This window comes from Rhinolophus sinicus, chromosome 17 (genome assembly GCF_057876585.1).
Source record: "Rhinolophus sinicus isolate RSI-liver-muscle chromosome 17, RSI-T2T, whole genome shotgun sequence".
In the NCBI taxonomy this organism is placed as follows: Eukaryota; Metazoa; Chordata; class Mammalia; order Chiroptera; family Rhinolophidae; genus Rhinolophus; species Rhinolophus sinicus.
In genome coordinates, this window is record NC_142517.1 from 167,291,970 (window position 1) to 167,308,607 (window position 16,638).

General features: G+C 38.2%; 1 long non-coding RNA gene across 1 annotated transcript in view; it reads left to right on the forward strand.

Annotated features, from left to right (window-relative positions):
- LOC141572868 (uncharacterized) overlaps positions 1-16,638 on the forward strand; it is a 702,493-nt gene that overhangs the window by 25,866 nt on the left and 659,989 nt on the right. Inside the window, exon 2 of the long non-coding RNA XR_012498339.2 lies at positions 10,188-10,316. This is a non-coding gene — a long non-coding RNA (uncharacterized LOC141572868). The remainder of the gene's footprint in view (positions 1-10,187; positions 10,317-16,638) is intronic.

The window sequence follows — 16,638 nt, forward strand, 5'->3', positions numbered from 1 at the left end:
TTTCTGCCCTTGACTTCTCTCAGCCCCAGGGCCAGCCTCAGATTGTTAGACTATTTCCCATTATCTGCCAAAATTTACCCCTATCTCTATTCTGCTCCCTACCAAGAGACTATGCCCTCTATGGTCTTATGAAATGCATCAAGATTCTTCTGAACACAAGGCAAATTTTATTACATAACCCTGCCCTTTTCACCTATGTCATCTTCATCTTTTTTACTGGAGTTGAAGCAGAAGAATGAGAAAAATAAATAAAACTAGGTATGTAGTAAGCAATCTTTGAAGTCTCATTTTTATTCATTTATATATTTTTTTCAGCTTCATTTAGGTATAGTTGACAAAACTGTAAGATATTTAAAGTGTACATTGTGTTGATTTGATATATGTATGCATTGTGAAAGTCACATTTTTATCTTTAAGTCACATTTTATCTTTAACTATAAATAGTAAAGCTGGGGGGGGGGGGGGAACCACAAAAATGGTTCCATGCTTGCTTTAAGGCCCAGAGAGTAGGGTAAATGCTGAGAGATTACTGTGTTTCTCAGTTGGCCAATGAAAAGCCCTAGACAGAAGCAAAGATGTGGTACTAAAAGCAGAGGTAGCTTGGCCAATTCTTGAGGCTTTCAGAAGACAGGAAGGAGGTGACAGGGCACTGGCCAGGCTGGTGGTCTTATTTATCATCCCTCCCAGGAACCCCTGACTCCAGTTCCCAGCATCCCTGTCAAGTGATATTCTGCTGGAGCCCCTCCCCAGGCCATGAGACCTGCCTCAGAAGCTTGGATCTGAGAGTGGTAGGGAGTGAGCTGTAAACCACAGCTGAGTTGACTGTTCATATGTTTCTTTTTTTTCTTTTCTTTAAATTTGAAGGCTTTCAGGTGTGCAGTCTTCAGTTTACCACTGTCCCCACCACTCCTAAATACACAACAGATTCAGTTATTTATGTTGACTTCCCAATCTTGAAGACATTTGTGACCTTAACTACAATTCCACATCTCGAAATGGAGTGTGGGGAGATGTGTACTTACTTCTTCCCAGGGCTTATGTAGGGTAAGGTCTTTTAAAAGGATGCTCTGATGCCCTAGAAGTGTTTTGTTTGGTTTCTTTTGTTTTTAATTTTTTTCAAAACTTGACTTCTAAAGCTAACCCCATAAACTGCATTCTCTCATCAGCTACCTCCTTTCACACAAAAGCCCCTGTTTTGCTCTGTACTGTGTCCATGCTGAAATGCTGAATGCAGGTCCTTACAAGGATTTTATATGTTCATGTAGATAGTTATTGTTCTTTTGAAAAATCAATAACAACAAAACAGGGTAAAACAAATTCTGACACACTAACATACCCCTAACCTTTGTGATTTGTTTTCTCCAGCAAAAATAGCTTAACTGTAAAGAAATTCGTTTGTTGAAAGTTATAGTTTTAAATTTAATGTATTCACATGTTAGTAAATTAAATGACTATTTGTTATTAGGATTTCAAATACATACCTTTTTTTTCTTAATATATTGCCCGTATTTTTTTTTGTATATGTACAATGAAACAGAGAAGTATTACTCTAAGGAATTTCAGACCTTAATTTTATTCTTATTGTTACTGACAGTGTAATCTGTTTTCTTTTTGCTGCTGGCTTTTATTGGTAGTTTGTGTAGATAGTGTGACTATCTGGCTAAAAGAAAAAAAAAGAGAGAACATAGAAGAGTCTAAGAAGAGTTTTCTTTTTTCTTGGTAATTTCTCTGCAGAATCTACCAAGCAGTGAGATATCTTAACTTCATTTCCAGGGAGAAGTGGGAGAAAGCAAGACACAAATTGAAGAAAAATGTCTGATAAAAATAAATCAGCACTAGTTTATTATGTGTAATCAAAAATAGTATGCATTTTGTTGTACCAGTGAATGATATTTTATAGAAATCAGCAAGAACTGAAAAATGGTTAAGATAGTAGTTATGTTTGTGCATTTCACCATCATAAAATAATGGAAGGAAAAAAATCAGTAAGAACTGAGACAAGTTATGAATTGTGACTTGATAGGAAAGCTTTCGTTTCTGAAATCACAAACTCAGTGTGAAAATGGTTGTTCAAATAAAAAAAACAACAGTTAGCATGTGTTTAAATTCTTCAATGTCAACTGCAATTAAGTTTGGATATTTTCCCCCTTTAAACTATGATAGCTTAATCAAAACAGCAGGAACCGCAAAGCACAGGAAAAGAAACATAACCTGTGGCAGAGAACATTCTTGGAAACTGATATCTTCCCCTGGCATCCTGTGCAATTTGCAAGCAAATGTTTTAATTGGATGATAATCAATTAAACATCCATTAAGAAACTGTCGTAATATTGCATCATTAAGTAATAGCAGTTGTTGATTTTTCTTAACCCCAAGTGGGAAATGTGAAGAAGAAATTAGAGTAAAGGGATATTTTGGAATGATGTAGTTGATGTGTAAAACCTGCTCTGAAGCTGTTATAATTTAGTCCAGATCATTTGTTGTACTTTTTGGGATCTCAGTGGTGCTCAACAGTCGGGAGAGGAAACTAAGACTAGGAGAAACCTGGGCAAGAAAAAGGGGTATTTCTTCTGGATATTGGATCTTAAACTTTGTTTGGGCTATGGATCCTTTGGAAGTTTGATAAAAATTCATTTGCATAGGCCCCAAACTATCTACACATAAAATTAATGTTGAGGGTTAATGGATTGTCTGAAACTCATCCATGAGTCATCCAGAGTTCTGTGGACCGAGAGATAAGAGCCTTTCTCTATGGCTTACCTTCAAGTTGGAGTAGTTAGCAATCTGATCCCAGAGTAAACTTTGGTCCAGTCTGGAGGAGGTAGATAGCAATAGGAGGGTTTAGGCAGTGCTGACATGCAAAGCCTTGGATGCATATTAACAAAGTCTTCAGATCATCACATTATTCCAAACCAGACTGCAGCTGAGCGTTAGAGGGGACAGGGTTCCATCTCTTTATAAATGAGTGCTTTCAAATAGTTAACCAGGTTCACAGTCCTTACTACACAGGACAGCCTAATAGCAGACTAGAGCACTAAGCGAGAAATTAAGGCAAATCTAGCCTGGGCGAACCTAGCAGGGATTTGGATAGTATGCACTACCTGGACGGCCCACTAAAGCTAAGGGCTTATGCGTGCCAAACACCACACCTTTAGCAGCAAACTAAATTTACAGTCATCAAGGAGATTCTTTTTGTACTTCATGCCCTGATTATCATTATCTTAGGAATTTCTGAGCTGAAACCTGTGGTTAAAGAGTATCAGAGACTTATGTTGAATATGGCTAAAAATGTGAGGAAGAGTTAAGGGAGCATGTACATTTTATTTGTGGTCGTGAGCTGAAGTATATAACAGCATGGCAGTAGCCTTTACCCTTTACATAGAAGGGCACTCAGAAAGCCACCTCGTATGGAAATGGTACAGTAAGTGCTGCTGTTCTCCCTGGTGAAGGGCAGATTAGAGCTTGTTATAATAGGCTGTCTCCTAGTGGACTCTGTATCAACATAGTCCTTAAGCATGATGTTAGTTTTCCCCTTCTAAGTCGATGACTAAGGCTTGGCTTTATGGAGAACATATTTATTATTTGGTATTTTTTCCTTCCTCTTAATGGCTTGCATCGTCACACTCATCCCTCTGAGCACAGTCTGAATCAGAGTGTCATCTGGCATATCCACACCTGCCACATTTTAGCTCTGCTCTGCCGCGCATAAAAGGCCAAGCAACATGCTGTTTAAACGGAGTCATGCTGACAGTTTCCATTCATTCCGATAACATCTGTTAGATTTGCATGGATTAACATTCATATGACAGAGATCTAGATTTTATTCAAATAAAGAGATAAGGACTGGTTCCTTTTAACCCTGGACAGGCCCTCAGGAAGAGTCACATCTCCTCATTGGAATGAATACGTGACTTATTTTACCAAAGGTTTTCCATCTAGCCTGGCAATAAATTCAGGCCAGGGTCCTCATACCTTTATAAAGAAAACCTAACTGGACGTACACATAATACTGCTTTCTTATTATTGGGAAATTGCACTCAAGTAATTAGAACCTCATTAAGTATCCCCTCTGCTCGCTTCACTGGAAGAATGTATATTTGACATTGCTGGGTTTGCTCAAATTCAACCACATACCTACTTCATTCTTCAAGAGGATGGACTGTAAAAGGCTGTGTAGGTTAGAATGACAGTCATCTTTCAATGATTGGTTTTGCTCAGTCACATAATGATTACATGCTCTGTGACCTGAAGGAGAGTGAGGAAGGTGGTGGGAGGAGATGGTGGGAGTCAAGATGCAGAACACAGGGCTGCCTATTGATTCAGCCTTTTGTGGGCGCTGATGGCCTTATCTCCGTGCTGGAGTATGGATGCCTTTCAGAGAGCTGCCCGTCACCGTGTATAAGGACAATTTACAGAACACCAGTCAAAAAAAAGGTGGCTCTATGTTAGGTTTTTTATTTGTGTAAGCGTAGGCCAAATAGTCTTAGAGAGTAAGGAATTGCTTTTTTTTTTATTGTAAATGCTGAATCATAAATATAAGCCAGGACATAACTCTGTAGTCTAGAATTTCTTGAACTTTTTTCCCCAGGCCATCCCTAGAAAAAATTGGGAGGTAGAGTGTCCGCTGCCTTCCTGTTGTTTCCACCCCCGCCCCAGTGCCCGTTCCCACTCAGACACTCCCTGAGCCTCAGGTCTCCTTTCTTTCTTATCCCCATCAAAGCCTGTATTTTGGTAAAAACAAAATCAGAATTATATCCATATCCACATTAAGCTTAAAAAATACCTGATTGGTGACATTTGCCTTGTCTGAAACAAACAAAAAAGTGGACAAAATATATGAAACGATGACTTTCAAGACATGAGACAATGAAGGGTAGTAATCCTTGAGATATGGGAAACAAATGAGGCAAGCCTCCATAAGGCCCCAACTCACTGCATTGAGAGCACACCTGGGCTGCTATACGCCGGGAGGGGGAACCCAGGTGTAGCCTGGCAGTTTCTCTAAGTCGAGAAAAATGAGGACATTTTTCCTTGTCTCTATGACTGGGGACACTGTAGATATCTAGGGGGCGGAGTTGATGGAACCGTCCTAAATAACAAAGAATTTTCTCAGCCAAGTTGTGCAAGTTCCGCTGAGGAGAAGCACTGGTAGATTCTCTCTGCCAAGAATGCTGAGGCGAGCTAGAGAATATTCAAGACTTTGTACTGTAATGACACTGGGCTGCTGAGGATAGAAAAAATTCCATAAACACAAGCAGCATACAATTAATATTTTTCAATTTAACAATCATTTAATAAAGAAAACATTATGACAGGGTAGGTATTTCAACCAGTCTCAAAGCTTCAGGGAGAATTTTGTTTGTTTAGGGTGTTATGAAAACCCATTATCCTGAAGCACCCTTTCATTAGTAACACATTCTGATCGCTTTTGAATTTTACTTTTTTTCTGGCATTGCCTTTTGAGAACAGGTGTCTTTAAATTAAGAAACATATGGTTTTAATGTGGCTCCATGAACTGAGATTGGCGTTCCTGCAGATGAAATGGCGCTTCCGGCCAAGTGCAGGCTGCCCACCTCAGAGCCTTCTAATCATTCATTACAAGTAAACATCTTGTCCTCTTGGTGATAAATGAAAGGAAGCAATTCTTCCTATTTAATGACTGTATTAATTATGAAAGCGAAAACACAATTATGCTGGGAAAACAAATCCTCCTTTTCAGAGAGTAAGATTATTTTGTCTTACAGTTTATTAACATCGAAATCACTACTTGTGTGTTAACAGGTGATACACACGTTCAACAATTTACTTTTATAAATAGCTTGCCTTTGCTGAGGAGAGGTGAAGGTAACCGTCGGCTAATCTGCATTTCACCTCCTTCCCTTGATCCCTGCTCCTAAGGTGTATTGTAGGGAGAGGGATTGTGCCAGTGCTAAGGCACAAGGTGAACAAGACAGACAGTGCCTTGGCTCTCTTCGTTCTTTAAGTTGCCGTCGGTTCATAGTAGTAAAGTGGTTGGGGCTGGAGAGGGTACTTCAAAAGTGGGCTTCGTAAGGAAAGAATAGAGAGAAAATCGTCGCTCTGGAATAGAGTGGCGGTAGGGGTCTGAGGAGGAACTCTGGCGCCCACATATGACCCTGAGCAAATCACATTACCCACTGGGCTTCAGTTCTTTCATCTGTGCAATGAATGCATTGCTCTTTGATCTTAAAGGTTTTTTTCTCAGCTTTAATTTATGAATGAAGGAGATCTGATCTTTGCCCTCAAGGGGTGGGTTTTCCATCCAAAGTGAAGTTTATGTGCTAAGTAGAGACCATACTTCACCCTTACCGGGTGATTATTTCCCTGCTACGCCCTGTTGTACAGAGCAAGATGGCAGAATGGCTGAAATCATGGAATATCCATTCTTTTCTCCTCGGCTTTCCCCTTGGGGTTAGAGCCATGGCTGTCCTAGATCCGGCAAGGGACATTTTAGAAGGCCGAAGCCTCTTCAGTTCTGATGATTGTTCCTTTGGTACAATGCATGGATAGGCTCAATGTTCTTACATATGTAATTCATCTCAACAAACTCTGACAGTCTGACTGGCCTAGCTAACATGTTTGTAGTTTTATTGAGTACATTTTCTATTCTGGTTTAGCATCGATGCCCTATAATTATTAATATAAAAGCTTTGAATATTGCTTTCAGATTTTCATCTGTAAGCATGAAGAATAATAGCATTATTTATTTGTCATGGCAGTACTTTGTACAATGCCTAAGACACTGTAAGCATTCAGTAAATGATAGCTATTATTCTTTATCTGATTACTGAAGTTTAAAAATGTTTCAATGTTTGGTAGGGTGAGCATCCTCTCATTATTTTAGTTTTCAAAAAAACGATTGGCTATTATCACTGAGTAGTCTTATAAATGACCTTTAGAATGCTTTTATCAAGACCCAGAGGACGTGCAGGGAGATAATACAATTGTTGTCTTTACAATGTAAGTTTCTTCCATTTCAGTTCCCTATTTCTGTGACACACACCACCACAACACTTAGTGGCTTAAAACAAGAACAATATTATTTCTCACAATTCTGTGACCTAACTGTGCCCAGTTGGGCAGCACTTCTGCTTCATGTAGTGTAGGCTGTGGTTGTATATCTCATCACATTCAACTGGGAGTTCTGCTGCAGCTGGACCAGAAGGTCCAAAAAGGCCTCTCTCAGGTGTTGGGAGCCTTTGTGCTCACTGTTGCCAGGATGCCTCAGGTCTTCTCTGTATTGCATTTCTCTCCAGCTCGACATCTGGGACTTCCTTCTAGCATGGCAGCATGCTTCTAATACTGCAGAGGTTGAAGCCACAGGTTATTAAAGCCTGCACTCAGGGCTGCACAATATCACTTCCACTACAGTCTGTTAGTCAAGAAAAGCCACAAGTCTAGAGGGGGAGAAGAAACAAATTTCTCCTTTTGATAGGAGGAGCAATATACATATCCAGGGAGGGGAGAATTTGATGGAATCTGATAATGGGCTGGGACCAATGTTAGTTAGCAAGATCAGCAGTCAGGAAAAAGAGCTGGACATGGAGCAAAAGAGGGAGAACACGCTGGAATTCACTGAAACCTGTATGCCTGTCACTGCAAATGACTATTATCAGCTTCAAAGAGCAAGAGCTGCTTGCTTCACTTCCACCTCCCAAATCCTTTTCTAACATCTTTTGGCCAATTCTAACGTGGAACCATAAAGAGAGGAAGAATCTGGGAACATCACTCTAGCTTAACCAAATTGAAAATAGAATGATTCAATACATTATTTAAGAACATGGTTTAATTATGTAAAGTGAAGTAAGTCAGACAGAGAAAGACAAATACCATATGATCTCACTTATATGTGGAATCTAAAGAAAATAAATGAATGAACTAATCAGAAACAGTCTCAGAGACATAGAGGAAAAACTGAGGGTTACTAGATGGGAGGGGGGATGGGGATAAGGCGAAAGGTGAGGGGATTAGAAAGCACAGTCAATAACCACAAGACGGCCACGGGGAAACGAAAGTCAATTTGGGGAATGTAATCAATAATGTTGTAAAGATTTTGTAAGGTATCCGATGTACACTTGTCTCATTAAGGAGACCACCTCAGGGATGATGTAGATGCCTGATCACTGCATTGTACACCTGAAGCTGAAGTTGAACAATAATGAATGTCAGCTATAATCTTATACATATACATATATATATATATATATATATATATATATATATATATGTATGTATATATGTATATATATATATATACGTGTATATATATATATATATATATATATATATACATATACATATATTTACAAGAAGTGGAGTATAGCGTTAGGAATAGAGACAGTGGAAATGTAATGGCTGTGTGCGATGTCAGAGGAGTAGTGGATGGGGGGAGGGATATAAATGATAAATATCTAATGATTAAATTGCTTTGTGCACCTGAAACTAATAAAAAAAGAAAAAAGAAAAAAAATCATAGTTTATCTCGCCATTTGTTCAAATCCCCTTTCATACCATTTGATGTTTTTTTAATACTTTTGGTCACCTTCATTTTATTCACATGTGTTTAATGAGGTTTGTTGTCTTTACTGCTTTACCGTATTTTTTCCCTGGTTTTTGGTAATCAATGGTAGTTATGTAGAGCTTTCTAAAACATGTTTTCATAACTGGAAAGGTTATTTAAATAATTAATTCTCATAGCTTTTCCACCAATAAAATTATATTTTCTAAACAAATGATTATGTGTAGACAATGAGAGTTTCACTTTCTTCTCCAAATTGATAACTCATATATTCTTTTAAGTCTAGGTAGGTTAGCACCATCCAGGTGGCTCTCCACTTGAAATTCCACTTTATAGGGCTCCACGTTTCAAGAATACACAGAAATAAATTTATTGAGGAGCTTATTAGTGTCACTGCTACTTGAGATTCTGTACCCGACGCTGATATAGTACAACCTGTAATCTTAAACATCGACTTTTTTGACTAATACTGTTCAGACTCCAGAGAAATGCTTCTCCCCAACTTTTGCCCAATATCCTTGAAACAAGAGCCAATGAAAAGCTTTGGGGTTTGTGCCTCTGTGAAGGTTCACGGAGTGTGCCACTGCCGACATTGGTAATGGACACTGGGAATGCAAGGAGGCTTTGGAAGATTTTAGTGCTTGGGTATACAAGACACGTTAATTGCTAGAAAAACCCTTCCTGTCACATAGCCTGGCTATAATAGGATTTTGTTTTCTTTCTTTTTTTTTTCTCAATTAAATTTTTTTTTAGGTGATAATGGTTAGTAAAGTTACATAGGTTTCAAGTGCATAATTCTGTGCATCATCTATATCTCACATTGTGTGTTCACCACCCAGAGTCAGTTCTCCTTCCATCACTATATATTGATCCCATTTACCCTCATCTACCACCTCCTCCACCCTTATCCTTTGTTTTCTTGCTTTTCTTCATGTTCTAATTCACAGTTATGGAAGTGCTTATCAATTAATGCAATGTTTGCCATGGTTAGTTACACTTGGCACCTTAGGAGTGTTTTGCAATATTAAACAATTCACGTTACTCTAAATTTTGTGTATATGTAGGTCTAGGTATAATATGTGAAAACTAATACAATTCTTTATATTACTGTATGGTTCTGATGTTACTTTAAAGATGGTTAAAATTGCAATGTACTATAAACTGACATGGTGAAAATTAATATTTGTAATATTTTCTGTAACGATAATTTATAATATGTGACCCATTATAATGTTTGAACATAATATCGAGAATTCATAAGCATTTATGAATTGAAACTTTGCTTTAATATTTTTATTAACACTTCCAGTTGTTGCTATGATAGCAAAATGAAATTTCTCCAAATTGAAATTGTCAAAAAAATTATCCCAGATCTACAGAGACTCAAGGAAGATTGTCTAACTTGGTGTTACTGTCAATAAAATACAAATTATTTGAAAATCTTGACCATAACAATGTAATTGGTGATCTCATTGAAATGAACCAAGAAGATGAATGTATATGAAGTTTATAAATTGTGACATAATTAAAGATTATTGTACACTGATAATTAAATCCATTTGTCTTTGATATTTTGATGACTTTTAAGTTATCAAAAACTCATTGGTTTATACATAGTTTTTAATTTCTTTTTTTTTTTTTTTGTCATTAGGGCTGGTGAATAGGTGGAACCAAGAAACAGGTCGTAGACTACAGATGCATCAGTGAATCATCGCAGAACATGGACCGTAACGCTACATTGGGCAGCATCCGAAGACGGTGACCTCACTCACTGGGAGAGGTACGTTTGTGAAGTTATGGGGTAGAGCATATTTTAACTAGTGGCTTTTCCTCTTGATTTTTAACTTTAGTTATTTAGTCATATGGTACATGGACCTAATTTTGTTCTCCTGTCCCACAAGCCACAAAGGTTAGAGGAAAGCCTGACCAAAACCGTATTAAATAAAGTTGTAGTTATTCTTAATTTAATAGGAACTCTTTAATTATTTCATAATTTCATACGATGCTGGTTATTCTGCTGCTTGAATTTGTTATTTAGTTAGTTTCTTGGCAAGATTGTTTGCTTCAGTAAATGTTCTAGGAAGAGTTCATAATTGTTATGCTTTCTATATTAAGGAATATCTGGGAATGTCTTTGTTGCCCTCACATATGATATCTCATCTGTCTACTTAATTCTTATGTCACTATCTTTTCTCTTAAAATATATCAATTGTTTTTATATTTGAGGATATGTTGATACCAATATGACTTTTTCCTATTTAATTCAAGTCATTAGACAATTACTTGTTGCAAGTCTTCTACGGGTAGTGTGGGTAACTTGATTTCTCTTCCTCGGGTGTTTATGATTTGGATTGTTGAAATTTAAATTACTTTTTACGCACTATATTCCTCTCTTCATCCTTTTTTTCTGAGTTTGAGGAGGATTTCTGTAGGTGGTCTCATTCATGTGTGTGGTATTTCTGCAGTATGCAATCTGCTGTTTGCTGTCACCGTAATGTTTGTAATTCAGCTCTTGTTTTTCATTTAAAAGCAGTTTCCCCTTATAACAAGCGGAGTCGTCTCTCTTTATAGACACAATGTCCTCTTAATGACCTTAGAGAGAGAATATGAATTGATATTTTAATAATTTCTTAAAAATAAATCTGTTTCATAAGAGAATATTTGCTGTATTCTTTATTCAGTCAACAAATATTTATTGAATGTCCACGTGACAGGCATTGTTTTAGGCACTTGGGCTATTTTAATGAGCTAAAGAGATTGTGTATTAATATATGGTATTAATTAATATACCAATGCACTGAAGGCATTTAGAAATTCCTGCTGTTGGGGAGCTCACGTTCTAATGGGGGAGGAAGCACAATCAGCAGTGAATATAATTTTTGAACATCACATGATCATTCACATGCTGGTGACTTGCTGGAAACACTCACAGGGCTCAGAGGTGGTTGTCCTCACTGCTGTGGATACACATCAGGGCACAGACATCAGGCAGAATCTGGAGGAGTCCGGGCACAGCCTTCCAAAGTTCTCTCTCCCCGGGGTTTTGTGGTGGGAGGTGGGCAAATCATACAGAACATGTTCTTCCTCTAGCAATGAAATGCAGCAATAGCATCGTTTCTACCCGGGGAAGCCCACTTGCGACTCAGAGTCAGAATTGTTATTAGGGGCCAGTCACGTAGACATTCCCTCCACCTATGCAACCAACCAACCAACCAACCAACCACATATTACCAAAATTCCAGACTCCCAGAAGGAAAGCAGGTGTCATATTGCTTATTGTTATGACAGATAGCCTAGGCAGGCAGAGCTCTGTGCTGCAGACATATAAACCTGCCTTGTCGGTTAGTAAAATAGGGAACATTCCAAAATCCCAGGGCCAGTCTCCCAAGCAGACCTTTTGAGGAACAACATCAGACCTTCTGTCTGCACAATAATCAACAAATACATATTATAGTTTAACATAACATGATAGATGTCATGAAAAAATAGAGCAGGAGAAGGAGGATTGTTTATCAGGTGGGGAAACAAAGGGCAAATAGATTATAAGTTTTAATAGTTTATTGTGGAGGGCTTCTTTTAGAAGGTGATCTGTCTCAGCAAAGGCATGAAGGAGGTGAGGCAGTGGGCCACGCGGGTAGTTGGAGAAAGAGCTGCCTTACGGAGGGACACCCAGTGCCAAGGCCCGGTGGCAGGAAGCTGTCCATTATGTTCAAAGCCCAGCAAGGAGCACAGAATATGGAGGAGAGATTTGAACAGGTGATCACAAAGGCAATACTTGGAGTTTTATTTACTGAAGATTTTCGTATGCTATTTTTTTGTTTGCTTGCATGGAGATTTCTATTAGAGGGAATTGCAGTTGGTTCTGCCAAAGTTTCCTGACTTTATAGTAAAAATTTTAGTCCCAAGCAAAGAGAAAACTTTCTATTTTTTAAAAATCTTATATTGATGAATTAAAGGTTGTCTTTCCTAGAGAGTAGGGTGGAATGGGAATGGGGACTATTTAGAGCCTGAGGCAGTAACACCGTGCACGACCAATTTCTGTGGCAAGTGAGGTCTCTTGCTTTGCCTTCCACAAATGGGGTCTGCTACTCCTTATGCTGATGCCCATTTCTCTGAAATTTGTCCTAGCATTGACCTTTGTCCCCCACAGCTGCCTCCAGACAAGTCCTTACATCAAACTCCTGAGTTAGAGTTTTAATCCTATTGGAGTTCTGGTTGCATGAGAAAAGTAGTAGCGCTGGTCAGCGAATATATTTCAGATCTCTGCTTATTGTGTGTGTCAGACTGGAGTTAGCTGGAGCAGTGCCCTCTTTCCCCAACAGGCAGCAATGCCTTTATTTGGAATCTATTATTGTGGTTCCCTTTTGCATTTGGGTATATGCATTCTAAGAGGCCTTTTTCTAAGAGCCAGGGGTGGTAAGTAGGTGGCATCTAGAAACAGTCTCTAGACTACAAATGTGCCTGCGAGCCTCCTTCAATAGATGGATTCTAGTGCTGTTTTGAGAAGTGCTCCAAGCAGCATCTTCCTCACTCCCCTGCAGGTTGATAACTGATGCCGACTGTGGTACAGGGAGAAAAAGTTGGCACACACCTTCTATGGAGTTGTCATCTCTGTTCTAGATCTAGTGAAAGAACAACTGTGATTGCAGTTGCTCTCACTGTTGAAAGCAAATAAAGGAGCTCTTCTGTGAATTGAAAAGGAACCTATTTTGTAGTCCTCAAATGATACCAGAGAGCCCCATTGCCTATAATCTCTAAGTTGTGTACAGTACCAGTAGAAGCATATGTTTTCTTGCAGTTAGTCTGGAAAGCCTGGGTTTCGCATAACTGGATCTTACCATCCTGTGATGGACAAGAGGTCCAAGAGCCCCCACAAACATTAAAGAATGCAGTGCTCAGAGAGAGGCCGGTTTCTATTGGTCTGCAAGAGATCTAGAAGATGTTACCAAAGACCAGAAGTTCGGTTGAGATTTTTTCTACTTATCTATGGTTAGAAGACACTTGGGAGAAATTTGGGTTAGAAAGAGAACAAATCTGGGATCAGATATTTATGGAAATCTAAGTAAATGCTTAGCTCTTCAAGTATCTCTCTATATGTGTCTTAAGTTATTAAGCCCTCAAAGGCAGAAACCTTATATTAATTTTCGTCCCAGTTCCCAGCCAAGCTCTGTGAGCTCTCAGTACACATCTGTTAGACGGCAAACTCTTGTCAGCCAATTCTATGACTTCTAAAGTCCGAATTATTCAGTTGGTTCAGGTATTTTATTTTTTTTTCCCACATAAAGAGCTTAAAAGCATGCTATGGAGAGATTTTTGCTCCCAGGTCAGTCTTTTTAGGCGCTTTGATAAATAGCATAGCACCATCACTTTCAAGTCTGAAGGCCTTCATCGGAAATCTCGGAAAATAATGTATTCCTTCCAGAGAAGTTATGAGGGTTAAATGAGATAATTCACAGTTTCCACAGGCACTTTGCTGGAACATAATAAATGTTAGTTTCCTTTTCTCCTTTCAAACACAACAATTTAAGAAAAAAATAACATAATCTACAATCGGAGAGTAAGATAATAAAATTCAAAATGGCTTTTGAAGTTTATTAAATTGAGTCTTTTTGCCTAGATATAGTTTTGGGTTATTTGTTTAAATGTAGCTTAAATCAAGCTAAGAATCAATCCAAACAACTTTTTCAATTAATTTTGGCACAAATAAAGCTAGTTTGCTCATTATGTTTTTACTGTCGGGAATCCTGTTTTCTAGTTTCATTTATGACTCTAGGAAAAGCTGTTTGGTCTGATCTAATGTGCCTTTAGAGAACTATTAGACTTGAGTGGATTTCAGAGAAGAATTCTGTGGAAGTTTTGACTATTTTAGGTCTGTATTGCTCTTAAAAAATAAAGACATTCATGCGTATGTAAATCTTTAAGATAATTAAAATTATGTTGACTAATCTCTAGCATTTGTAGAATTATTAGAAGATTATAATAGTAAAGAAATCAAATTTTTTCAGTTTTTGTGCTATAGGATTATGCCGACTTCTTTATTTCCAGGTAGGAAAATACAACGTAAGCTGAATGGCAAATTTCTATCAGCGTTGTTCAGTCTCTGAAAGAATAGTTTTAGTCCTTAGGACTATCACATAGGATTACTTTTTACTGAGTTCCTCATTTGTAAATGTACCAGACAACAAGAAGTAAATTATTAAGAAGACAGAAAAGGAGAATTATTCAGTTTTGGTTTTTTTCATTAAAGTTTATTGGGGTGACAATGGGTAGTAAAGTTACATAGGTTTCAGGTGTACGATTCCGTAATACATCATCTATATCTCACATTGTGTGTTCACCACCCAGAGTCAGTTCTCTTTTCATCACCATATATTAGACCCCGTTTATCCCCTTCTAGAGCCCCTCTCCCCCCTTACCCTCTGGTAACCCCTAAACTATTGTCTATGTCTATGAGTTTTTGTTCTTTCAGTTGTTTGTCCTGTTCTTTTGTTGTTTTCAGTTTTATATCCCACATGTCAGTGAAATCATATGGTTCTTGACTTTTTCTGTCTGACTTATTTCACTCAGCATAATAATCTCAAGATCCATCCATGATTGGTGCAGCCGCTATGGAAGGCAATGTGGAGATTCCTCAAAAAATTAAACATAGACTTACCATATGACTCAGCAATCCCTCTCCTGGGTATCCACCCAAAAAAATATGAAAACACTTGTCCGTAAAAACATGTGCTCCAATGTTCATTACAGCTTTATTTACAGTGGCCAAGACATGGAAACAACCAAAGCGTCCTTCCATAGAGGATTGGATGAAGACGATGTGGTATAAATACACAATGGAATACTATTCTGCCATAAGAAAAGATTATTCAGCTTTGATGAAGCTGATTTCCTAAAATTTATAGTTGTCTCCACAGCAGTTACATTATGGGGGGGGGGGGGGAAAGGCCAAAGTTAATTCAGGAGTCAGAAATTATAAAGTCTGTCAGAATGATATTGCTATTTCATAGAGTACTAAATATTTAAGGTTTAAAAATTCTGGCCGGCCCGGTGGCTCAGGCAGTTAGAGCTCCATGCTCCTAACTCCGAAGGCTGCCGGTTCGATTCCCACATGGGCCAGTGGGCTCTCAACCACAAGGTTGCCAATTCAATTTCTCGAGCCCTGCAACTAAGATTGAACACGGCACCTTGAGCTGAGCTGCCTCCCGAATGGCTCAGTTGTTGGTTGGAGCACGGGCTCTCAACCACAAGGTTGCTGGTTCGACTCCCACAAGGAATGGTGTGCTGCGCCCCCTGCAACTAGCAACGGCAACTGGATCTGGAGGTCAGCTGCGCCCTCCACAACTAAGACTGAAAGGACAACAACTTGAAGCTGAACGGCACCCTCCACAACTAAGGTTGAAAGGAGAACAACTTGACTTGGAGAAATGTCCTGGAAGTACATACTGCTCCCCAATAAAGTCCTGTGCCCCTTCCCCAATAAAATCTTAAATTTTTTTTTTATTAAAACACTACTCCCTAGATTGTTTAAGCTTTTAGCACTTATTTCAAATCTGAAATTTTAGCAATTTTGATAATTGAGCTCTAAATTTTTTTATATTTGAAAGTATTTTTTTTTAATAAGCCTCTGGCAACATCAGTCTGAACAGGAATACAGCAGAAATAAATTGACTTCATGTTTAAAACTCTCAAAGGACTTAAGATACTCACAGTTGAAAATTCATTAAAAGTATTTCCTTCCATTTGTAAAAATGGCTAGTTTGAAATTATGCTTTTAAGAAACAATTTTAATACTCATGATGAATGTGAAACAGTATAATTGAATACAAAATTGATACTCTATAAGAATATCTAAAGACCTCTAAAACTGGTTGTACCTAATAGAATCTCCGTGTTTTGCATTCAATTTCTGGAAATTTTAATGAAAAGGTCAGCAATTGTAGTTAGAAAATCTTTAAAGCACAAGCGATTTCTGTTCTGTTAGGTTATAAAGCTTCTCAAAGCTGTCACGTTGTTTAAATCCCAGTGGAAAGACTGGAATCAGCTAAAGTCAAAGTTGCAAAATATAATAGGTGAAGTTCATATTTACTGCCTAGAACTTCCTT